Source organism: Aquarana catesbeiana, linkage group LG03 (genome assembly GCF_042186555.1).
Source record: "Aquarana catesbeiana isolate 2022-GZ linkage group LG03, ASM4218655v1, whole genome shotgun sequence".
Taxonomy (NCBI): domain Eukaryota; kingdom Metazoa; phylum Chordata; class Amphibia; order Anura; family Ranidae; genus Aquarana; species Aquarana catesbeiana.
Window position 1 is genome coordinate 392,870,866 of NC_133326.1, and position 27,625 is coordinate 392,898,490.

The window sequence follows — 27,625 nt, forward strand, 5'->3', positions numbered from 1 at the left end:
CCGAATCGCAAAAAGTGCTCTGGTCAGGAAGGGTGTAAATCCTTCCGGGGCTGAAGTGGTTAATATTCATACCAGACCCAAAGAGCCTGGTAATGGACTGGGGAGGGGGACCCATGCCCTTTTTTTCAATGAGTTTTATCTATATTGCCAAGACCCCACAATACATTACAGCCGCAATCAGTTTTAAATGACAATTTTTTCTTTAGAAATGTCATTTTGCTGCAGTACTGTTCTAAACACTGGAAAACTGCGTGACTTTACAGGCATACTATAGACACCCCCCAGGCATGATATTTAAAGGAATATTTCTTTTTTATTGTTTCAATTTAAGCATTAAAAAAATCACTGCTCCCGAAAAAACATCCGTTTTCAAAAAAAAAATTTGCATTGATACATGTCCCCTGGGGCAGGACCCAGGTCCCCAAACACCTTTATGACAATAACTTGCATATAAGCCTTTAAAATGAGCACTTTTGATATTTCATGTTAGTGTCCAATAGACTTTAACAGTGTTCCAGCGGCTTTTGAATTTTCATCGCCCATCCCTACTAGTATTACTGCTATGTAGTAGTCTTTTGTGTCTGGGAAGCTCATACCTCCTGCAGTTTTATGTTTGATGATAATGGTATAGGAACAGCGAGGTTTCCGACTTTGCCAAACATACAAACTGAGCAAACTTTTAATTGTACTGAAAAATGATTTGGGGATCTGTATGGGTAAAGCTCTAAAGAGGTACAGGAGTTTCAGGAGGGTGATCATTTTAAAGGCTGCCGCTCTGCCTGCCCATGAGAGGTAATGTTTGCTTATTTGTTTTAGATCCTTCCTGCAAGTTTGAAGGAATGGTATATAGTTATCAGGTCACCTGAGGCTAGGTGACAGATGCACACCGTTGGGATCAGGAGTGCACAGTAAGGTAGTGGACCCTAGTAGTGGGTAACTGCTGCGGATGGGATTCAGGGTGGTAAGGAAGGCAGGGCCGCTGGAACACCAACACGGATCCCACCGGGTTTAGAGCGTAAGATTCCCTAGGGCGTGGAGTCTAAGAGCCAGCAGGTGTTCACCAGAGCTTCTAGTGGTGAGGATGGACTGGGCTGCAACTGGCTCCAGGTCGCGACCCCCAGGGTCCCCTAGCTCACGCCCACAGTAGGCAACAGGAGGATAGGGATAGTAAGGGATTAAGCCAAAGTTGGGACCACAAGTAGACAAGGGCAATAGAGTACACACCAGAGGTGCAGGGTCACAGGCAAAGAGGGATAGTCGGGGACACGCCAAAAGGTCAGGGTCACGAGCAGACAGGAATAGTTGAGAACACGCCAAGGTCGGTAACAGAAACAAACGTAGAGCTCACGGCAAGCAGGAAACAGGAAGCCAAACACACAAAGTTGATCAGCAGGGCTGGCCTGCAGTGCACAGGTTAATATAGAGTTCTCTGATAGGAGCTGGGGTGGAGCCATGCTTAGAGGAGAGATTATAAAAGCAGTCAGGTGAGGGCGGCTGATCACTAGAGATGAACACATGGTGAAAGGTAAACTGACAGACAAACTCTATTGCATAACCATGACAATAGTTGCATTTATATAGGTTCGAAGATGAAGTGGTCAGAGATATGCCTAAATAAGGCATTGTGGAAGAAGCCCATTGAAAGGGAACTTTAGTTTGTAGGAGAGATTTAGCAGATTTAGTAAGGTGAACATTGGATTTGGAGTCATTCACCTTGTAGAACGAGCATGCATTAAAGGTATTTAAGATTTACCATACCTTAACCAGGGAAGAAGCCGGGTCAGTCAGAGTAAGGATTATGTTATCCGTAAAAAGTATGAGTTTATATTCCTGGACTTTAATTTTGTTTCCTGATATGGAATTTGAGGAGCGGATTTTCTGGGCTACGGGTTACATCAGAAGTGTAAAAATCAAAGGGGAGACGGGACATCCTTGCCTTGTTCCGTTAGATATAATGAACTGGTCTGAAAAGACTCCATCTGAGAGGACTCGGGCAGTGGGATTGGAGTATAGGGCTAAAATGGTTGAAATTATGTTGCCTTGAAATCCGAATTTCATAAGTACATGTTTCAAATAACCCTAGTGTATTCTATCAAATGCCTTTTTAGCATCTAGGGTAATGGATAGAGTCATTATATTGTTTTTTCGGTATGGTGCAGAAGATTTGTTATTTTTCGTGTGGCATTTGGGGCTTGTCTATCTAGGGTGAACCCAACCTGGTCGGGGTGTATGAGGTGGGGCATTATGGGGGCTAGTCTTTGGGCTACTAGTCTAGCATATATTTTAAGGTCTGTGTTTATTAAGGAAGGAAATTGGAGGGGGTATTCGGCTCCTTCCCTGGTTTGGGCAGGGTTACAACATTTGCAGAAAGCATTTCACCCAGGAATTCACCAGAGGATGCAGCAGCGATGAACAGTTAACATAGGCATGGAGTTAAGGTGTTGTTGAACAATTTGTAATATTCAGCTGATAAGCTGTCAGGGCCAGGGGCTTTGCCCTTGGGGAGTGTGGAAATAGTTTGAGAGATTTCGGTGATAGAAAATGGAGTGTTATGCTGTGTACACACGGCAGACTTTTGGACCGGACTGGTCCGACGGGACAAATCCGTCAGACAATCCGACCGTGTGTGGGCTTCATCGGACCTGCAGCTGACTTTTTCGGTCAAAAATCAAACGGACTTTAGATTTGGAACATGTTTCAAATCTTTCCTATGGACTCGAGTCTAGTCGAAAAATCTGCTCTTCTGTATGCTAGTCCAACAGATGAAAACCGACGCTAGGGCAGCTATTGGCTACTGGCTATCAACTTCCTTATTTTAGTCCGGTCGTACGTCATCACGTAGGAATCCGTCGGAATTTGGTGTGATTGTGTGTGCACAAGTCCGTTCATTCGAAAGTCCATCGGAAGTCCATCAAAAGTCCGTCAAAAGTCTGTTGGAAAGACCGTCGGACCTTTGATGCCGAAAAGTCCGCCCGTGTGTACACGGCATTAAGGGATGTCAATTGTTCAGAGGACAATTTGGGAAGATTAATTGATTCTAGAAAATCTATTATGGCAGAATCAGTGGGTTGTGTTGTGTGGGGGTCATCTTTTAAATTGTAAATCTTCTGTGTTTGATTTGGTTTGCTAATAATTTACCAGCTTTATTACCGGCTGCATAAAAGGTGGAACGTAATTTTAGTAATAACTTGGCATGTTTGGCATTAAGGAGAGATCTAAGATCATTCCTGGCTTGGAAGATTTTATCACTAGTGAATTGTGTGGGGTTTGATTTATTTATTGTTTCCAATTTTTTAATTTTGTTTATTAGTTCTATTACCTGCTGTGTCCTTTGACGATTTGCTTGTGCATTCATTTGGATTAGTACACCTCGAATAAATGCCTTGTGGGCTGTCCATAGAATAGTTGGGTTGCTAACTGAAGGCATATTGATGTCAAAATATTCTTTCAGATGCTCTAGTATTAAGGTTTTGTTAGTGGGTATTGACATTAGGTACGGATCATTCTTCCAGTTAGTGGCAAAGGAATTGAAGATTTTGTCTCCTAAACATATGGAGATGGGGGCATGATCAGACCATGTTATGGTGTGGATTTTTGTCTCAATGGCATCTTGTAGAAGTTGTTTGTCTCCTAGAAACAGGTATATTCTTGAGTAGGTGCAGTGGGGTTTTGAGACAAAGGTATAGTCTCTTTCCACGGAGATAAAGCAGAACACTGCTTGAGTGGTCTGTGTCGTGACTAATACTGGGGGTGAAAGACTGACAAGCAGGGCTCAAGCAGGCAAACTAGGGCTTGCACGTAAGCTAGACATGTGTAGCATCAGGTGGTCATGTCATCCGATGGGTCAGAATCATCCCAATCACTGGTGTTACGCATGCTTGAAGTGCGAATGTGCTGTCTTTGTTCCAGTGTCTCAATTGTCGCAGCAGTGCAAGGCCTACATCCAAGGTGCGGACGGAGTGGGATTTGTTATCCTTAGTGATGATCAATTTAACTGGGTGTCCCTATTTGTATTGTATCTGATGGTTTCATAGGGGTTTAGTAATAGTTACAAGATTTTTGCATTGCAGCATGGTATGTTTAGATAGGTCAGCATAAAAAGCCAAGTTGGTGTATGGCTGGGGATACTCAGAGTGGTGGCGCTCATCAGATTTTCCTTAACTTGGAAAGAATGTATCCTGACAATGGTGTCTCTTGGGACTGTATCAGGCAGGTGTGGTGGTTTTGACAGCCGATGTATGCGGTCAATGGTTAATTCTCCTGGGGCAGCGGACATCAATTGTATGAAGTATTCTTTCACTGCAGATGGTTGGACAGACTCAGGCATGCCTCTATTTTTTAAATTATTCCGTATTTAGCGGTCTTTTAAGTCTGCTATTTTGGCTTTCATCCACTCTATATCCTCAGCTCCCTCGCTCTGTGTATCCATTAAATCATTGAAGGAGGTGGCCACTTCTCCCATTTTAGCTTCAATGGTTATGACTCTCTCTCCCATGTGTGATATTTCTGAGGTAAAGTGGTGCAGCATTTTAGTAAAATCAGAGTGGATGAAGGTTTACAATGTAAGGAGCATATCTCTCAATGTAGTATCTGACACTGGCTGGTTTGTAGTGGGATATGGAGCTATGGAGTTGTTTATGGCTGGGTACACAGGGGGTGCTAGTGTATCAGGGCTCATTTCATCTTCCTGTGCTGTGTCCTGTGATAGCCTCTGCTTGGATTTGGCAGGACTTGTGGAAGGAGTGGAGGCCAGGTAGCCGATCCCGGGTAGGTGAGGAGAAGGCAGAGAGTCTTCAGCAGCATTCAGCTGTGTCTGTATGGATGATGGGCCACTGCGGGATGCAGCCACATGTCCACCTGCGCCATTTTGATGGTTCTTTCTGCCAGAGAGTGGATAGAACTTCATTCGTTTTTGTGGGGCAGAATGCTCGTTTCTCTGCTTTGACATAATCCTGGAGGTGTACTGAGACAATTGACCAGTTTGGTTTGTGTGCTGAGGGTGATTATCAGTCACTCTGTCCCCCGTAGAAAGCCGCCGTCCCTCAGAGCACATTAACAGGCAGCCATCTCGGTCAGCTTCCGGCCACGCCCCCCTCCCAATGCCAGGTTTTTATTGTTGACTGTGTCCCCATTAGGCAGATTCTCCCTCTCTATTTTGTCCTGTTGAAAATTAGCGTACAGATTGAAGGAGAAAGAAAATCTCAAATTCTGGGTTGTCACCAGAACCGGAATAAGGGCACTAGTTATGATGACAAGGGATACGCCAATTGTTCAGTCTAAACACTTTTTTTCCCCTTCTTTTCTTTTTTTTTTGCATTGATACATGTTCCTTTCAGGACAGTGTCCACTCCCCCCTTCCCTCATGTTTTTGACACCCTTTGCCTATTAGCCCAGAAAATACAGTACTGTGCAAAATTTTAGGCAGGTGTGAAGAAATACTGTAAAATAAGAATGCTTTCAACAATATATATTTTAATTGTTTGCTTTTATTAAATTACAAAATGCAAAGTTATCAAACAAAAGAAAGATCTAAATCAAATCAATATTTTGTGTGACTACCCTATGTCTTCAAACCAGCATTAATTCTTACACTAGCACACTTTGTACACTTGCACAAAATTAGGGATTTTGTAGAATTAGATTCAGGTGTATTATTAACCAGTTATACCAAACAGGTGCTAATGATCTTCAATTTCATATGTAGGCTGAAACATAGACATTAAATACAGTTGTGTAGGAGGCATAAAACTGGGTAAGGAGCATTCAAACTATGCTACTAAGGTGAGGCTGTAGAAGACAGTTTCATGTCACAGGTCATACACTTTGGCAAGACTGAGCACAGCAACAAGACATGAGGTACTGCATCAGCAAGGTCTCTCCCAGGTACAGATTTCAAAGCAGACTGGGGTTTCAAAATGTGCTTTTTTAAGCTCTTTTGAACAACCATAAAGAAATGGGCAATGTTGAGGAACGTAGATGCAGTGGTTGGCCAAGGAAACTTAATGTAGATGATGAAAGACACATCATGCTTACTTCCCTTTGACATAGGAAGTTGTCCAGCAGAGCCATCATAACTGGCAGAGACCTGTGGAACTCAGGTACACCCATTTACTGTCCAGAGATGTCTGGCCAGAATTGGTCTTCATGGCAGAATTGCAGCCAAAAAGACATACCTCTGACATGAAAACAAAACTTAACTACTCAATGTATGAAAGCATAGTAACTGGAGTGTAAAATAATGGCAGCAGGTGATCAGGACTGAAGATCAAAATCTGAGATATTTAACTGTTTGGCAAGATGCAGTTTGCTTACTGGAGGACTGAGAGTGGTACAATAATGAATGTCTACAGGCAACTGTGAAGGATGGTGGAGGTTCCTTGCAAGTTTGGAGCTGCATTTCTGCAAATGGAGTTGGAGACATGGTCAGGATCAATGGTGTTCTCAATGCTGTGAAATACATGCAGATAATTATTAGACACGTGAGATTTGTTTCGCTATGAATTGAAATTCTGACAAAATTTACATGATTTGGAGATCCGGATGTATCTAAATCCCAGAAACACAATAGTAATAAATTTCAACTAATCCAAAAAAAATTATAACGAAAATAATGAATTAATTCATATTCATCTGTTTCATTCGGGGGACATGGTACAATAGTCTGGGCCTTTGGTTAATGCTTGAAGCATCCAAAATAACATAACAACATAACGAATGATCCAAATTGATTTGGATCCATTTGTTTTTATTCTAGTGAGTGTAGTGTGAGTATTTTGACAAACAAAATCAGTTGGGAAATGGTAAATGAGTTCAACCTAATAACATACCCGTGAATATGTATTAATTCGATTTTAATCATTTTATTCAGAAGAGAGCAGCACAGTAGTCTTAAATAAAGTAAATTTGTGATTTAAAGTAAATCTGTAATTGTCAGTCTGTTCCTGCAATTCTTAAGTTTGAAAAATGTGAGGCCTAACTGCATTAATTCAGTTGTGTCTGAAAAAATAAATAATTTCAAATATTTTCATTGTATAAGAATTACTAATCTCCTGAAATAACATATTAACATAACTTAACAAAAGAATAACAAAACTTCCAAAAATACAAATCGATTTGAAACAATGAATATATACAAAATAACAAATCCAAAAATTCCAACAACAAATCATTGTAACATAACAATTATGACAAAACAAAATTATTTACTTAGCAAATGAAACCGAAACAAAATGAAACAAATTTCTGGTGTGCACATCTCTAATACTTATCCATCATGCCATACAATCAGCGATGCATATGATTGGCCCCAAATTTATTCTGCAGCAGGACAATGACCCAAAACATACATCCAACGTCATTAGGAACCCTCTTTAGCATAAAAAAAAAACATGGAGTCCTGAAAGTGATGGTTTGGCCCCCACAAAGCCCTAATCTCAACATCATCAAGTGTTTCTGGGATTACATGAAGAGACAGAAGGGTCTAAGGCAGCCTACATCCACAGAAGATCTGTGCTTAACAGCAGTTAGGCTGTTCCAAGATGTTTGGAACAGCCTATCTGCTAAGTTCCCTCAAAAACTGTGTGCAAGTGTACCTACAAGAATTTATGATGTTTTGAAGGCAAAGGATGGTCACGACAATTATAGATTTGATTTGGATTCCTCTTCTGTAGGGATGAGCTTCGAGTTCGAGTCGAACTCATGTTCGAGCCGAACATTGGCTGTTCGCCAGTTCGCCGAACAGTGAACAATTTAGGGTGTTCATGGCAAATTTGAAAGTCGCGGAACACCCTTTAAAGGTCTATGGGAAAAATCAAAAGTGCTAATTTTAAAGGCTTATATGCATGGTATTTTCATTGTTTGGGGACCTGGGTCCTGCCCCAGGGGACATGGATCAATGTAAAAAAAAGTTTTAAAAACAGACGTTTTTTCGGGAGCAGTGATTTTAATAATGCTTAAAGTGAAACAATAAAAGTGTAATATTCCTTTAAATTTCGTACCTGGGGGGTGTCTATAGTATGCCTGAAAAGAGGCGCATGTTTCCCTTGTTTAGAACAGTCTGACAGCAAAGTGACATTTCAAAGGAAAAAAAGTCATTTAAAACTACTTGCGGCTATTACTGAAATGCCGGTCTGACAATACACATAAAAGTTGATAAAAACAGCATGCGAATTCCCCACAGGGGAACCCCGAACCAAAATTTAAAAAAAAAATGATGTGGGGGTCCCCCTAAATTCCACACTAGGCCCTTCAGGTCTGGTATGGATATTAAGGGGAACCCTGGCCAAAATTTAAAAAAAAATGGCCTGGGGTCCCCCCAAAAATCCATACCAGACGCTTATCCGAGCATGCAACCTGGCAGGCCGCAGGAAAAGAGGGGGGATGAGAGAGCGCCCCCCCTCCTGAACCATACCAGGCCACATGCCCTCAACATTGGGAGGGTTCTTTGGGGTAGTCCCCCAAAACACCTTGTCCCCATGTTGATGGGGACAAGGGCTTCATCCCCACAACCCTTGCCTGGTGGCTGTGGGGGTCTGCGGGTGGGGGGCTTATCGGAATCTAGAAGCCTCAATTAACAAGGGGACCCCCAGATCCTGGCCCTCCCCCCTGTGTGATAGGGTAAGGGGGTACGAAAGTACCCCTACCATTTCCCAAAAAACTGTCAAAAATGTTAAAAATGACAAGAGACAGTTTTTGACAATTCCTTTATTTAAATGCTTCTTCTTTCTTCTATTATCTATCTTCTTTCTTCTATCCTCTATCTTCTATCTTCTATCTTCCTTCAGTTTCTTCCTCCATCTTCTTCTTCTTCTGGTTCTTCTGGTTCTGCTTCCGGTGTTCTCGTCCGGCATCTCCCTCCACGGCGTCTTCTTCCCTTCTTCTCCTTGGGCCGCTCCGCATCCATGATGGCATGGTGGGAGGCTCCCGCTGTGTGATGCTTCTCCTCTTCTGATAGTTTTTAAGTAACGGGGGTGGGGCCACCCAGTGCACCCCCACCCTCTGACGCACGGGGACTTGATGGGGACTTACCTGTGGCATTCCCCGTGATGTCAAAGGGAGCAGAGGGAGCCCCCTTCTGACATCACAGGGAATGCCACAGGGGAGTCCCCGTCAAGTCCCCGTGCGTCAGAGGGGGTGGGGTTACTGGGTGGCTCCGCCCCCGTTATTTAAGAACTGTCAGAAGAGGAGAAGCGTCACACAGCGGGAGCCTCCCACCATGCCATCATGGATGCGGAGCGGCCCGAGGAGAAGAAGGGAAGAAGATGCCGCGGAGGAAGATGCCGGACGAGAACACCGGAGGAAGAACCAGAAGAAGAAGAAGATGGAGGAAGGAACCGAAGGAAGATAGAAGATAGAAGAAAGAAGAAGCATTTAAATAAAGGAATTGTCAAAAACTGTCCCTTGTCATTTTTAACATTTTTGACAGTTTTTTGTGAAATGTTAGGGGTACTTTTGTACCCCCTTACTATTTCACACAGGGGGGAGGGCCGGGATCTGGGGGTCCCCTTGTTAAAGGGGGCTTCCAGATTCCGATAAGCCCCCCACCCGCAGACCCCCAAAACCACAAGGGTTGTGGGATGAGGCCCTTGTCCCCATCAACATGGGGACAAGGTGTTTTGGGAGGCTACCCCAAAGCACCCTCCTAATGTTGAAGGCATGTGGCCTGGTACGGTTTAGGGTTTACGCTCTCTCGTCCCCCCTCTTTTCCTGCGGCCTGCCAGGTTGCGTGCTTGGATAAGGGTCTGGTATGCATTTTTGGGGGGACCCCATGCCATTTTTAAAAAAAATTTTGGCACCGGGTTCCCCTTAAAATCCATATCAGACCTGAAGGGTCTGGTATAGATTTTGAGGGGGACCCCACGCAATTTTTTTAAAAATTTTGGCCGGGGTTTCCCTTAATATCCATACCAGACCTGAAGGGCCTGCTATGGAATTTAGGGGACCCCCACGTCATTTTTTTTTTTTAATTTTAGTTCGGGGTTCCCCTGTGAGGAATTCCCATGCCTTTTTTATCAATGAACTTTTATGTGTATTGTCGGACCGGCAATTCATTAATAGCCGCGAGTAGTTTTAAATGACTTTTTTTCCCTTGAAATGTCATTTTGCTGTCAGACCGTTCTAAACACGGGAAACATGCGCCCCTTTACAGGCATACTATAGACACCCCCCAGGTACGAAATTTAAAGGAATATTAAAGCATTATTAAAATCACTGCTCCCAAAAAAAGTCAGTTTTTGAAAAAATTGATCCATGTCCCCTGGGGCAGGACCCAGGTCTCCAAACACTTTTTATGACAATAACTTGCATATAAGCCTTTAAAATTAGCACTTTTGATTATTCATGTTCGTGTCCTATAGACTTTAACAGTGTTTGTGTGTTCAAATGAATTTTTTGCCTGTTCGCAAGTTCTTGTACGAACCGAACAAGGGGGTACGGCTCATCCCTACTCTTCTGTTCATTTACTTTCCATTTTGTTAATTGATAAAGGTAAACTATTACCACTTCTATTTATGAAAGCATTATTAATTTACATCATTTTTCACACTTGCCTAAAACTTCTACGCTAAACAACACTCGAACCAAACACAAAGAAGTTCAGCTCACCCCTACTTGTGACCATGGTGTCATCCAGTGGCTCCCATTGCTTTGTAGGGCTTTTCTCCCACTTCTTTTTATGTGTAAGAGATAGGAGATGAAAGGAAATCTCCCCAATTGGACACAGAAGGCACAAAGGTTGTAACCCTCCCTTACACTATCCAAAATAAGACAAAAGTTCTGCTTTTACCTATATTTTAGGCTACCATCAATGGCAAAAATGTCCTAAAATATTAATCTATGTGTTATGAAACTCAGTGTAAAAAATATGTGCTTATGGATGCCAATGAATCCACCAAAGGTGGAAATAGAAGGAAATAGAAAAAAGGAGGGAAGATATGGCACTGTTCTGATATTGGGGTGTTTTAAACCCTACCTGTTTTAAATTTCAGTAAATAAATTGAAACAGATAACAATAAACTGATAATATCAATCTTCAAACTTTGCTTCTATTGCATACAAATATTAATATATGCATGTACAAAAAAGTTATTTTTTAAATCTAATTGTATTATTATTTGGTATTCATTTTCATAATAGAAAAAAGGAGGGTAGATATGGTGCTGTTCTGATGTTGGGGTGTTTTCAACCCTATAATAATACAATAAATTCCTGGTATGGTACCTGTGCAAATAATGTAGTATACTGTAAATGTGCAAATGTGCAAACTAATCTGTGGTTATTCCCACAACCTAATATACTGTTGCTGGAATGTTTAAAAAACCTTCACTGATAAAGTGAATACCTGTTATGGTGACTATGCAGATAATACAAAATAAATGTGCAAATGTGCAAATGATCTAAGTGATTATTGCCACAACCTAATATGCTGTTGCTAGAATACAGATTGGTGTGAATCCAACCCGTACTTATAATATATTGCTCCTGTGCAAAAACCACAATCTAAAACCAATTATCTGCTGTGATAATAATATATAACAACAAGCATACAACATATATAATGTCCTCTGATGAACAGTGCTGGTGCACTAAAAAATCCGCCTGTGCAAAAACCACAATCTAAAACCAATTATCTGCTGTGATAATAATATATGACAACAAGCATAAAAACATATATAATGTCCTCTGATAAACAGTGCTGGTGCACTAAAAAGTCCAAATATCATGAAAATATGATGTGAAAAATATCAGGTTGGATTGGCACCAATCTGTATTCTAGCAACAGCATATTAGGTTGTGGCAATAATCACTTAGATCATTTGCACATTTGCACATTTATTTTGTATTATCTGCATAGCCACCATAACAGGTATTCACTTTATCAGTGAATGCTTTTTAAACATTCCAGCAACAGTATATTAGGTTGTGGGAATAACCATTCAGATTATTTGCACATTTGCACATTTATACTACATTATTTGCACAGGTACCATACCAGGAATTTATCGAATCATATGGTTGAAAACACCCCAGCATCAGAAGAGCAACTATCCTTTTTTCTATTTCCTTCTATTTCCACCTTTGGTGGATTTATTGGTAGAGGCCACAGTTCTCCTTGTTTGATTCACTCCATAAGCGGGGGAGACCACATATATTTTTACATTTTCTTTCTTTCATTTTTCTACCTCTTGTGGTACCAAATATATCCTGCAGCTATGGATATTTTTAGATATATGAACTCTAGGAGTGTAAATCTTAGAAGTTTTTAATCAGACCAAAGTTGTAAACAAACAAGATATGGACAGCTTGTTTAAACAACTGAAGCATAGTATGGAAAAACAACTAAGTGTATGATGGGATATAGGCACGTTAGAGATGTATGTTGCTAAAAAAATTGCACCTAGAAGACTCAGGTGGGATATCTCACCAAATGATGGAGTCAATGATAAAGGTTTAATGGAAGAATGGTACAGATTCTTTAATCAGACTGAAATTAATCTACTACAGAAAATAATTATTAGGAGACCATATAAATTAAAACATATAGAAACAGAAGTACAGCTTCTAAGGGAACAACTTCTCCCATTTGTTGATGCCAAGGAATTTAAAGATAAAGAATCTAATCTTCAAGAAGCAATTAAAAAGTATGATAAAGAAATACAACAAAAAAGCAGAAAAAATTCTACAGGGATGTATTAGACTATAAAACCAACAAGTCTATAAGTGGCAGGCGGATGACAATTATCTAGAAGAAGACAATAACGTTTCAATGGCAGAATAATCCAGGGACCTTTCATCAGAACGGGAGACAGTAGGATGGAATGAAATTAGACCACAGATATCAGAAACTCCTATAACTGTACCAAGGAGAGAAAGAAGTCCCATATGTAGAAGAAGTGAAAGAACATCCATACATAGAGAACAAAGACATCAAGAGCAAACCACTAATGAATATTATTGTCCGAACATTCCAAGAACACCCAGATTCCAGAGGAATCCCAATAGGTATTCCCCTCTCAAATATGTTCATCAAGATTACTTCCACAGAGAACCTAGGAGAGATTTTTTTCCCAGGGGGCACAGGGGGAGACCCCCAAGAACAAGAGGAGGTTTTGGACCACAAAAACCCCAATGGGAAGAAAGACCTCCAAGAAATCAATATCAAAATTGGGGACTCCCAAGAAATCAAGGAGGGTACATTACACAGAGACATCAGAAATCTGACCACCCAGAACAGAGAGAGATCAACTGGGAATGTGGGAGACCACGTTGAGAAAACAGATGAGAAGAACCCCAGAGACCCCAAAGATGGGAAAGAGAAAATGGACTAGAGGCAAACAGGGGGGGACAAAGAAAAAGAAGGCGAGAATACTAGGGAATGGTATATTCAATTTGAGTGATATCATTTTTAATGAGGAAGAAATGAAAGTATTACATTTAGGTTTAAAATTTGCCCCTGATAAAGACCTAGACAAGTTTGAAGTGTATATAGATTTACAGAAATTCATTAGGAAATTAAATATAAAGAAATTCTTTGCAACCTACAAGAACTTCAAAAAAGTTAGTCAATATGGAGTTTAAACACTCTCAATTAAGGAACAATTCTATGTTTAACCCTAAAACCAAAAATAATGAAAGCCTGGAGGTTTTCAAAAAGATGGTAGAGGAAGATGTCAAGAATCTTAAAGTGACAAAATTCAGAAAAGAAAAAATATGGAACACAATAAAGGAAATAGAAAAAAAGAAAGAAGTGATTCACCCAGCGGACAAAGGGGGAGGATTGGTTATTATCAAAAAACTGATTATGAAGATGAGATGAAGAGATTGCTAAATGTAGTGGACACCTAAAAAAAACTGAAAGGCAATCTGAAAGAGGAATATGAAAAGAAATTGAAAGCTTTTGTCCAAAAAGGAAGAGAAAAGGAGATTTTATCCAAGAAGGAAGCAAGATATTTGGTCCCAGAGGCGGCGAAGACTCCAATTATTTACTAGGTACCCAAAATACATAAAGATCAAGAAAAACCCACTTATCTCATATTATGCCCCAAATAGGGGGCAATCCAAATTTTTCAAAACCCTATTTCACACCTTGAACCCACTTACCAAGGGTCTGGTCGTGTATGGAGGAGACTCTAACATTGCTTTTGATGCAGGATTCGAAAAATCCTGCCCACCAGGTGTCCATCCCACCAGGCAGAGCCTCAATGTAGCGAGACAGATTTTTCACCAGGGGATGGTGGATGTGTGGAGAGAGATGAATCCATATGCACGTGACTATACACATTTTTCTAACCCTCAAAATGCCTATGCCAGAATCGATCATTTCTTTCTGCGGTCGACCAATATCCCACTGGTGACTAAATATGTCATAAAAGGCTCTGCCTGGTCGGATCACTCCCTGCTCATCCTTATCATGAACAGACCATCGGGGTCTGGAGAATTAATGCCTCGATCCTTAGCAACCCCACCCATGCTCTTGAAATTGAAAAGGGACTACAGGAATACTTTTTGTTAAATGATGTTAACAAAGTATCCCCACCATACTATGGGCAGCACATAAAGCCTTTGTTGGGGAAAAATTATTCAAATAGCCTCTAGGATCCGTAAAGATTGCAAGGCAGGTATTGAAAGGTTGGAGAAGGAATTTTTGCTATTAAGTAAACTGCACAAACACAAACCCATCCCAGCCTCTGCAGAAAGACTTGAAACAGCACATACAGCGTTGAACTTCGCTCTCACTGCCATAGCTGAAAAAAGTCTACGCTGGGAAGGAGGCCGGTTTTATCACCAGAAAGACAAGATAGGTACCCTCCTGGCCAATAGGTTGACCCCTAAAATCAAATATCACACCTTACCCAAAGCTAAACTGCCTGATGGCACCCTCTCACAAAACCCTCAAAAAATCCTGGAAGTCTTCCACACCTTCTATAGCTCCCTATATAGTGATGAAGGGAAGATCTCCTCCCCTAAATTATGGGACTCATTTCTTGATTCACTAAATATCCCTAGGATCACAGACCAACACAGCCCTGAATTGGAATCGCCAATCTCAGCTGAGGAAGTGACCCAAGTCATTAAAAATCTCCGCAATAATTCAGCCCCCGGCCCCGATGGTTTCTCAATTCCATACTACAAACACTTTTCCCCCACCTTAACCCCTTACATGGCTAGATTCTACAACCAAGATAAATGCCATGAATGGATAAATAGCAGCCGCTTAAATAATAAGTAATGTATATGTAGGCAATAGTGAGTCAGTTAAGTCAATAGCATTTCTTCAGTATTGCAGCAGCACTGTGTGACCCCAATAAATAGGGTGCTTTTTTCCAATCAAGTTCATAAAGTGCATAGACGGGACACAGATGATAAAAATCCCCCTAGTCAATAATCTCGTGTTCTGTGAGGGTAGTTAATCCATTCACCAAGCGATACACCACGTACTGGGATCCCCAATGAAAAACTCACTCACCAGAAATTTAACCAATATGAGCCTTGATTAGTATTAGTTGGTCTGCACCACTTTCCAAACGACCATCAGATGTCAGTCTAATTCTCGGTAGTTCCAATGCAATATGTGGGAGAAATAAATGTCCATATAGTGTGATACCGCTAAACACTTTTATTAAAACATCTAAACATTTCCCTTTAAAAACATGCGTACCAGATAATCATTAGATAAGAGCAAAGAAAATTGAGTGCACTGTGCCTGTTGCATCCTTCAATCCGACAGGGATGACAGGAGCGCTCACTGTGTGTAGTTACAGCTGTGCGCTTCCTGATTCCTCAGTCGATGGAGCGCATGCGTCACTTCTGGTGCGTCACGTCCCTGATGTTTTGTCCTATCCCGGACTTCTTCTGAGGGCGTGACACACCAGCCAGGAAGCCAGTATTTATGTGTATGATGGGTGCAGCTACCAATCAGCAGAGCCTTTGGTCCGGGGAAGGTTTTAGGTTCCCGCCCCCATGCTCAATACTGTCAGCAGTGGGAGAATCAACCAACTCCGGACCGTCCCTCCCCTAGCTTGCACTGAACATATCCATACCGTTTTTTTGTGTGGAAGGTGACCCATTCATATAAAACAAGTGCCTACAATGCTCAGAGTCACCCAGTATGTGCGCTGCGACTATTGCTCCGCAGCGCAACTACCGGAACACCAACGGGAGCACTATAGGTATTCTTTACAATTGCCATAAACATATTCTCTCCTATATAGTGCAATTGTCTACAATAGCATTACATAGCATTAATTCATCATGCTGAACCCTCTTTCAGCATAATGACATAATGTCTAAATGAATGAAATGCATAGCGATTTTTTGGGTATACAAAATCCTATCAAGCCAAAAAGGTGAATTACATCTAAACCAGATAAAAAGTAAACTACATACTACTAACTGAAGATTATACAAAAATAGTATATCTTAACTGCATACAATAGATTGCACTTAGGTGTCCTTTTATGAAACTGAGATCAGCGGCGATCCCGAGTCTCACCGCTGATCTCAGCGCTTTACCAGTTTATGAAACTGAGATAATCAGCGGAGAACATGTTCTCCGCTGATTATCTCAGCACAGTGAGAATTCACAGAAACGGCCAGTTTATGAAGGTGCGATCTCCACACCTCACTGGCGATCTGTGACAGAATTCTCACTTTCTGATTCACCATTTCAGAAGTGGAGAATCAGAGTGAGAAGCCTGAAACTGGCTGATATTCTGGAGAAAGAAAGAAGTCTTTTGACTTCTTTCTTTCACCAAACAGTCAGAGCACATCTTCCCCACCATTACACACCCCAAAACCAGCAGGATAGGAATTTATAGTGTATATATATATATATATATATATATATATATATATATGTATGTATGTATATATATATATATATATATATATATATATATATATACACATCTATATATATATATATATATATATATATATATATATATATATATATATATATAGCTATATATAGATACATATATATATATATATATATATATGTATCTATATATAGATATATATATATATATATATATTTTTTTTTTTAGATGTTCACGTCTCTGGCTGGGTTCACACTTGTGCGATGCGTGAACCAGCGTGATTCCTGTGCAGGTTTTCACATCGCACCTACATTGACATCTGCGCACCACTGCGGGTGTCAATGTAAAGTTAATGACACCCCCAGATCATCTCACACATCGCAGTGCGAACTATGTAAGGGTGCAGGAATCGGATCGCATGGGTGTTCACACCCATGCGATCCGATTCCAGTGTGGACCAAATAAAGGGTCCTGTACCATTTTGGTGCAAATGCAATATGATTTAGGGCCAGTTCCCACTGCTGCGGTGTCCGAGATCGGATGTGATTCGCACCGCAGTGCAAAATCACATCCGATCTCTGTGCGATGCGATTTCAGCCATACAGATAGTATTGCTAAATTTGCATTGCCCTCGGACCAAACTCTTACAGGACCCTTTTTTTGGTCCACAGCAGAATCGGATTGCATGTGTGTTCACACCCATGCGATTCGATTACTGTCCGAGTTTGCAGATTGCACTGCGATATGCGAACTGATTTGGGGGTGTTAACTTTTAGGCCCAGTTCACACTTGTGCGATGCCGGACATCGCACAGGCATCGCATGTTATTTGCAGCACACTGCCATTCACATTACATGCGATGTCTGTGCGGTGCGATATCAGCTGTACAGATAGTATGGCTGATATCGCACCGCATTCGGTGCAAACACGCACAGGACCCTTTTTTCTGTTCGGACCAGAATCGGATCGCATGTGTGTTCACACATATGCGATCCGATTCATGTCCGAACTGTCTGTTCGCAGTGCGATATGCAAGCTGATCTGGGGGTGTCCTTAACAATGTATTGACACTCCCCAGCGATTAGCATATGGCAGTGTGAACTGACATGCGAGTCGGTGCGATGCGGGAACCCGCAGTGGATTCGCAGTGTTCTCGCATCGCACCAGTTTATCAATTTTTATGTTTATCTATAATGAAATATATTTTATTTTAATTTATTAATAAATATTTATATTTGTATACTTTATTAAAATTATTTTTTTAATGATTATAAATGTATTTTGCATTTATATGAATGGTGTATAGCTGCAATACATATGTGCATTACATTCATTTACTATACACCATTCACATTTAAATAGGGACATGTATGATCTTTAAATATTGATAAAAACAATGTTTTTTTTATAATTAGGTTAATGTATATTGTGTAGGGGGAATTTATCTTTATTATTTTATTAATATGTTGGGGAATAATGTGTGCTGATTTGTGTTAAACTTTTGTATTTTATGGTTCCTCATACTGTAATCCCGCTATATCACACGAGAATACAATGAGAGGAGCCATTCTCAGGAGTTCCCGGCGTTTGTAGATCGCTCCTCAACTCAACATGAGAAGCGATCTACACACTTTCATAAACAGGCACTCAGAGGAGAGCGATCTCCTCTGAGAATGCCTGAGAACTGAAAAGCGGTATTTTACCGCACTTTCATAAAAGGACACCTTAGTAAATACATTTAAAATGGCCGTACTGAAAACATGGCCAAAAAAGATTAAAAACGATCCTTAATAAAATGATCAATACTAATAAAAAACAATAATAATCAATAAGAGTCCATCAAATGAAATTGGAAAGCGTTAGAGAGTGTTAGAATGTATATATTAAATATTAAATAACACAGGAATTATATACCCCAGGTGTACCTAAGTGTCGCTGATGAAGCAATTAATGTCGAGTTCTATATTGAGACCCTTGGGTGAAATCACATCCACAGAGTAAATCCACAGAGTTTCGCGTTTGGATAACTCCCGGATGCGATTTATGCCTCTCCAATAGGGTTGGAGGTGTTCTACCCCCCAAAATTCTAATCCTGTCGGATCCCTATTATGTTTTAATTTAAAATGCAGTGAGACGTTGTGATCCTTATAGCCTATTTTTATGTTGTGTATGTGTTCAGCTATTCTCACCCGCAATAGTCAAAATGGACATTTTAATGCATGCACTACAAAGGTACTATTGCATGTAATAAACTGTTTAATTTCAAAGCTGCAATTATTCACTGGAGAATGGAAATTGTCAACACCTCTAAGGGGTCTCGGGACCTCTCTGCAGGCTTTGCATTTCCTGCATGCAAAGAAGCCATTACGGTCCCAAAATGTCGGAGGACGCTTAGGGGGATCAATCACTTTTTTTACTATTCTGTCCCCAAAACTCGTGGTTTTCCTATAGATAAATTGGGGTACAGGAGGTAGTACTGTGGTGAGTTTCTTATCCATCAAAAGTATGTGCCAGTGTCTTTTAAAGACTTCCTTGTATTGAACATGGAATTGGGAAATAAAACCCCATTCTTTATTCTGATTTGTTTGAATTTGTGATACCTCAGATCCTACTGGACGTATTTCTTGTAAGCATGTGGATCTAGGTATTGTTGCCACTTCTTCAACCACCTTCTTCAATATTAATGGGTCTGTGAGGACTTTAAATTGGGCCAAGAACTGTGCATCTTCAGAGCAATTTCTTCTTACTCTCATAATCTGACCCTTCGGAATATTACGGAGCCATAACGGTTGATGACCACTTGAGATGGGCAAATAACTGTTCCTATCAGTTTTTTTTAAATAAACTTTTGTTTCTAGTTTATCGTTCACTCTATAAATGGTGACATCCAAAAAGTTTATTTCCTCTTTATGCCAGTCTGAAGTAAGCTTGATGTTGTTACTATTATTATTCAAGGACTGTATGAATGTTTCCAATGAGTCGGATGTGCCATCCCAAATAAAGAACAGGTCATCAATAAAGCGCTTGTAAAATATTAATTCGGGCCTTTGTTCTCTGAAAATGGTCTTATCCTCCCACTCCGCCATAAACAAATTGGCAATGTTGGGTGCGAATTTCGCGCCCATCGCAACGCCTCTTTGTTGTGAGTAGAATGCACCGTCATACCAAAAATAATTATGACTAAGGCAAAAATCCAGGGCATTCCTTAGAAAAATCTTTTGGTTGTGGGGGAGATCTTCTCTTTGGCTAAGGGCCCAATTGAGTGCTAATAAGGCATCACATGCTGTATAATGGAGTAGAGAGAGGAAACATCAGCTGTAACCAAAATTGCCTGCTCTCTTCCTATCAAACTCACATTTTGCAAACAATTAAAAAAATTCTTAGTGTCCCTTATATATGAACGAGTTCTAACGAGTTCTAATAACAGTTTTTTCCAAATACTGGCCCATTCTGGCAGAGACTGAGTCAATGCTGTTGACAATAGGCCTAGCCGGAGGGTTGGACGGGTCTTTATGGATTTTTGGCAAGGTGTAGAACGTGGGTATCCGGCTACTAGAAGCAGGAATCTTTTTTCTTTTTCCGTTAAAACACCACTTCTTGAACCCATATGCACTAAAATATCCAATTCTTCCCTATAAGGCTGGTCATTATCTAGACGTTTATATGTAACCTCGTCTGAAAGCATATCCATAACTTGGTTGTGTTAATACTCCTTTGAGAGTATTACCACCCCCCTCCTTTATCTGCTGGTCTTATGATAATGTCTTTTCTTTCCTCCAGCATAGTGATCCCCTCACTAATATGTCTCATGTTCATCTGTTTAATAGGTTTGATATGTTCCAAATCTCGTAGAATTAATCCTTTGAACACCTCCACTTGATGGTTGGGGTTGTTAAGAGGGTTAAACAGGGACTTGTTTTTCAGGCCGCTATTGATCGCAACCCCGACTTTTGAGTTGTTGTTGACATATTAGGGGTACATCCCAAAAAGTATTTTTTTTTTTTAAACAATAAATTTTTATTGGTATTTTTCCAAAATATACAAAATACAAGCAGATTTTTCATTTCTCATTTGTACATATTGTTCGCCATTCAGGAGCTTACTACATTAATAGAGTAAAACAGATTAACTGGTAGGGTTACTAAGAAATATCCTCAATGAAGCATTGTACATTTGTCAAGCCTGTCACCCCTTGTGGGTACACACTGTAAACAGACTTTCTGCTTAAGTTTTCAAAGTTAGCCCTGGGAGGACCTTACTGAGGGTCCCCTCAAATATACGATCATGTAAGTTCCCTGTAAATTTGTCGTTAACCATAATAATAAACTTAGAATGACTGATTCATCTTAGTTAGACTTTCTCATTCTTTTGATAATAGGTAAACCACGTAGTGTTGCTATGTTGTGTGCTTAGTATAATACCATATCATATATGACCATACCTAATATTGGATTGTACCACTAGACCTTTGATGGTTGTGTTTCAGTAGGATTAGGAATAGTTTTCATACATGTGAGGAGGCATATTTAGAGGAACTCCAAGTTTCCCAATCTTTGTGGAAACTCGGGGTTCTCCTTTCTGTATATGCTATGATTTTTTTCCATAGTGTATTGAGCATTCACTCTTGATATGACTTCTGCAATTTTTGGAGGTGAAGTAGAACGCCATTCCTTGGCTATTGCTATACGTGCAGCAAACAAAATGTGGGTGACTACCTTTCTCCTCAGAGGAGGATAGTTTTCGATGCCTAAGCTTAGAAGAGCAAGAGCAGTGTTGATGGTACAATCAGAGCTGGTCACCTTTCTAATTAGTGACTGTATTTTTTGCCAGAAAGGTTTTATAGTTGCACAGTTCCAGAATATATGGAGGATATTACCAATAGCTTGGCAGTTTCTCCAAAAAGTATTTTTTGATGTTTATCTTTCTGATATACTTGTGGATGTCAATAAAGACATCAAACTTGTTCATTGGTTTTTTCAGGCCGCATTTTAAGCCTAAATTTAAAATATTCATTTCTTTGTGTGTTAATTGTTTGCTGGTCAAATTAAAGATGCCCTCTACTCCGACTCTCTTCTTCTTTTTTTTGGGCCCTTGATCCTGCCCTGCCGCCCCAATATTTTCTTCCTTTGAATATGGGTGCTGTGGTTGATCTTTCGTTCGTTGCTGTTGTTGGTTTTTCCAATATGGGGTGTTGGAATTGTCCTTGGACTGTGGATCCCTGTATTGAACCCATGGTTGAGGCCTCCCTCTGCATGGGACTTGGTTCCGACCTTTGGACGAGCGACCCCTCCCTTTCCCTAAAAAAGGACGAGGATGTGGGTAATTGTTGACATAATTATTGACATAGTTTTCTTGGTTACCCTGGTATTCTTGCAAGGGTTGAAATCTATTGTGCGTGGGTATGTCATAAGTATTAGATTGTGAGTATCCATTATGATTGGATCTTCTTCCATTACCCCTTGATTTCCTTCCTCCTTTATATATAGGGGTAGAATACCCAATTGGTAAATTTGCATACTCTGTATCCCAAATACGAGAAATCGGATGTATAGGATGATTGATAGGTAATGGTGTCAGTGTGGGTCACTTTGGCTGCTGTGGGGGTGCGGGTGGTTCACCAGTGAGTCGCTCCCCTGCCTCATTTTTGCAAGATACTTGCTGCTATGAGTAAATAGAATTAGTTTCAAAGTCTTCTAAATCTCTATGATATTTCTTCAGTTTCTTTTTTTGTTTCCCCGGACCTCAGGCTCTGCTGATTGGTAGCTGCACCCATCACACACATAAATACCGGCTTCCTGGCTGGTGTGTCATGCCCTCAGAAGAAGTCCGGGATAGGACGAAACATCAGGGACATGACGCACCGGAAGTGACGCATGCGCTCCATCGACCGAGGAATCAGGAAGCGCACAGCTGTAACTACACACAGTGAGCGCTCCTGTCATCCCTGTCGGATTGAAGGACGCAACAGGCACAGTGCATTCAATTTTCTTTGCTCTTATCTAATGATTATCTGGTACGCATGTTTTTAAAGGGAAATGTTTAGATGTTTTAATAAAAGTGTTTAGCGGTATCACACTATGTGGACATTTATTTCTCCCACATATTGCATTGGAACTACCGAGAATTAGACTGACATCTGGTGGTCGTTTGGAAAGTGGTGCAGACCAACTAATACTAATCAAGGCTCATATTGGTTAAATTTCTGGTGAGTGAGTTTTTCATTGTGGATCCCAGCACGTGGTGTATCGCTTGGTGAATGGATTAACTACCCTCACAGAACACGAGATTATTGACTAGGGGGATTTGTATCATCTGTGTCCCATCTATGCACTTTATGAACTTGATTGGAAAAGAGGACCCTATTTATTGGGGTCACACAGCGCTGCTGCAATACTGAAGGAATGCTATTGACTTAACTGACTCACTATTGCCTACATATAGATTCTACAACCAATTATGAGCAGGAACTCGATAAAGCCTTAAACTCCGCCTTCATTACAGTTATTCCCAAACCTGGCAAGGACCCTAGTTGTCCTACAAATTACCGCCCTATATCTTTAATCAATAACGACCTTTAAATCTTGACAAAAATCTTAGTGGACAGAATCTCTAATTTACATACACAAGGACCAGGTCTGTTTCGTACCTGGGAGTCAAGGCCCAGATCAGATCAGGAGGGCAATCGACATTGTCTCCCTTCTGTGGACAGGATGGGGTGGGGGCACTCCTCAAACAGGGTTCCTGCTTTCCTTAGATCTGATTAAAGCGTTTGACTCTGTCTCCTGTTCTTACCTGATTCCAATTCTGCAAAGATGGGGCTTTGGACAATCCTTCTTGCACATAATTGGGGTCATATACTCCAACCTGGAGGCAAAGATCAAAATGCAGGGCTTTTACTCAGAATCCTTCCCAATCCACAATGGTACAAGGCAGGGATGTCCCTTATCGCCTCTGATTTTTGCCATTGTCATTGACACCCTAGCCATTGCCTTCAGGGACAACCCTGATATCCGCAGAGTACATTGTGGGTCCAAGACTCATAAATGTGCTCTTTTCGCTGATGATGTACTGCTCTTTGTCACTTCGCCCTTAACTTCACTACCAAATATTTGCAAGATGCTCAATGACTTTGGTAAGGTCTCTAGACTTAGGATGAACTACGCAAAATCCCTAGCTTTGAACGTCAACTTGCCCGCCACTCTGGTCACACAACTCAAAGAAAACTTCCAATTTCAATGGCATGAAAAAGCAATTCCTTAGGGATTAACCCGACGGCATCAGTTGACAGCCTATATGCTGTTAAATTCCCCCCAATGTTTCGCAAACTAGGAGGTGATCTCACCCAATGGGATAACCTAGGGCTCTCTTGGCTAGGCAGGGTCAACTCCGTTAAAATTACCCTTTTACCACACATTTTATACTTATTTAGGTCACTACCCATCCCAATTCCTAGGGACCAATTTTGAGAATTCCAATCCAAGATATTCTGATTTATTTGGGGAACTAAAGGACATAGGGTGGCCAAGGGGACCCTTTTTTGAACCAGGGATCAGGGAGGAGTTGGGTTGCCAAACCTTATCTGGTACCATCACGCAGCTCAATTGTCCAAAATCTCTGTCATCTACTCTAAAATAGTACACCCATACTGGGTTCAAATGGAGTGGTAGGCAATTCCCCAATACACCCTAGATTTCCTTCTATGATGCCCTGCTAAAACTAGACCTGCCATTATGGCCCCAACACTGTCCCACTCCCTAAGCCTTTGGGACTCTCTCAAAAGTAACCCACTTCTAATCTCACATTGGAGCCCACTCTCACATATTTTTTGAAACCCCCTCTTTCTCCCGGTTATGGACATCAAGGCTTTTCAATGGTGGCTGGATAAGGGGCTCTATAGAATTGGACACTTTGTTAGCTCGGTGGGGCCCCTACCACCTGCCCATTGTTCTAGCAGGCTGGAAATGCCCAGGACAGAAAGGTTCAGACTCCACCAGATCTCTCATTTTATCCATTCTCTGGGGTCCACCACACCCAACCCTCTGATGGTCACAGCATATGAAATGTGGTGTGGTCAGGTTATGGAGCAGTGGAGAGGGACAACAGTGAGATACCGATTACTTTCCTCGGCTGATTCTAAAACCCTCTACATGAGGGAGTGGGAGAAAGGCCTAGGACAGAGGTGGAGCCTGGGGGAGTGGCACAGAGCATCAACTTCAGCCTACAAGGGCTTACTGAACACAACACTGATTGAGGCTAACCTGAAAGTTCTAATGAGGTGGTATCTTGTACCACTAAGAATTACTAAAATTTACCCAAATGCATCTCCACTGTGTTTCCGTAATTGCGGACACATGGGGTCGAAGCTACACACTTGGTGGGATTGTCCCAAGATCAGAGGACTCTGGAATAGAGTTTTTCACATCATTAGGAAACTTACGGACAGACCCATCCCTCAGACTCCTCAAATAGCTCTTCTTAACTTCCCTTTCCCGGGGACACGGAACTGACCCAACGCCTCATTATGTTCATTCTACTTGGAACTAAACTGACAATTGCCCGAGCTTGGAAGCAGCCTTCAGTATCCCTCATCTTGGTTAAAAGAAATATTTCATGGAAAGGAGAAGACAACCAGCATCCTTTTGGATACAGTTGTCAAACATAATGTCATCTGGGAACCTTGGACTAGATAAAAATCTCTGCCACCTGCTACCTTTCCTTCCTCTGGTACTGTGTAGGGGAGCGGGTATTGCACAGTCACTGAAGAGTCCCTTCTCGCCTCTTCTCTTCTTCTCTTCTTCTATCTCTCTCTCCTCCTTTCCTAAACCTTATTTTCTTGTCTCCTCAGGTCTCCTCTCTGACCTACGCTCTCCTCTTGTCTTGTTCTTTTGTTTTGTTTTTGTTTCTTTTAAGTTGCCTTACACTGCTGAAACACAGGATTTTTACATAAGGACACAACCATACCCCCTGTCTGGAGAGGTGGAGGCTGCACGGATGGGTCACCCTGTCATGGATCTGCCACCTAATGGTTAACTTAGTCCAGGCTGATTTCAGTGATTGGCAACAGGCTGCCTTATTTAAACACCTCAGCAGCTCTGTGTACTTGCTGTTTGATCTGCAGCTCTGTGTATGTGTTTCCTGAAGATCTGTTATCTGCTCCTGTTTGTCCCGGCTTGTTTTGAGACTGTTCCTGTTATCCCCCTGCACCTGACCCTTGGCTTGTTTGACGATTCCTTCTGCCTGCTCCTCTTGTACCTTTGTTGCCAGCCTGATTATCGACCCGGCCATGCCTGACGTTCCAAGACTCTCCTCCAGTCTGCTATACTTACCTACTGCAGCCATCCAGCTTCAGTCCCAGTCTGCTTACCTGTCTGCGGATCCATCCAGTCTGCTCCCCTGTCTGCTGATCCATCCAGTCTGCTCCCCTGTCTGCTGATCCATCCAGTCTGCTCACCTGCCTGCTGATCCATCCAGTCTGCTCACCTGCCTGCTGATCCATCCAGTCTGCTCACCTGCCTGCTGATCCATCCAGTTTGCTCACCTGTCTGCTGATCCATCCAGTTTGCTCACCTGCCTGCTGATCCATCCAGTCTGCTTACCTGTCTACTGATCCATCCAGTTTGCTCACCTTTCTGCTGATCCATCCAGTCTGCTCACCTGTCTGCTGATCGATCCAGCCTGCTGGTCCTGTCTGCTGTGCCAGCCATCTGGCCCATCTGCTGTTGATCCTGCCAGGCACTCATACCATTCTGCACTCCCGTGCCACCTGTCTGCACTACCAGGGGCCGCGAGTCAGATATGTAAGTGAGGCCTTCCACTGCACTATCGGGCTCATCAGTCAGGTACGTGAGGTCTTGACAGTATCAAACAGCCATGTCTGAGCCCGAGCGAGGAACCTCCCCCCATGGAAGAACTGTGCAGACACCTGGCGGGTTTGACACAAGCTGTTAAAGATCTGCAAGAGGGATATACTCGGCTGTTAGAACAAGTTGAAATTCTGTCATCTCCCGCCAACCCTCAAAGCGCTACCTCAGCTGGTATCTCATCTGCACCTTCAGTAGTGATGTTACCACCAGAACCAAGGGTACCCACGCCCGAAAGATTTGCGGGTGAACGTAGCAAATACAGAGCCTTTCGTAATGCTTGTAAACTCTATTTTGCCCTACAACTCCGCACCTTTTCTATGGAAGCAACTAAAGTGGGTTTCGTTATCTCCCTGTTGACCGGTGAACCCCAAGTCTGGGCACATCGCCTTCTGGAACAAAAGGCCGAATCGTTAAACAACCTCACCACATTCTTTTGTCGCTAAGTCACAACTTTATGAGGACCCCCAGCAGACTGCCACTGCTGAGGCCGCATTACATGCAATTCAGCTTAGGCACAGAGCGGCAGAGGACTACGTGGCCGAGTTCAGGCGTTGGAGTTCTGATACCAATTGGAACGATGCGGCCCTTCGTTACCAATTTCGGATGGGGCAATCTGATCCTCTAAAGGATGAACTGGCAGGAGTAGGGATACCCCAATCTCTGGACGAACTTATTATTTTGTCAATTCAGATTGACCGACGTCTAAGGGAACGTCGCTCCGAAAGATCCATAGGTCAATATCGGCCAACTTGGATCCTAAAGTTCCCAGTTTCTCCAGCCAGACTCCTTCCGCTCCAGTTACTCCGGCTCCGGATTCCTCCGAGCCCATGTAGTTGGGTTTGCTTCGTCCCTCTCTCTCCAAGGAGGAACGACAGCGCAGGCGAATCAATAACCTCTGTATGTACTGTGGAGGACCCGGGCATTATGTGAGGTCTTGTCCTGCAA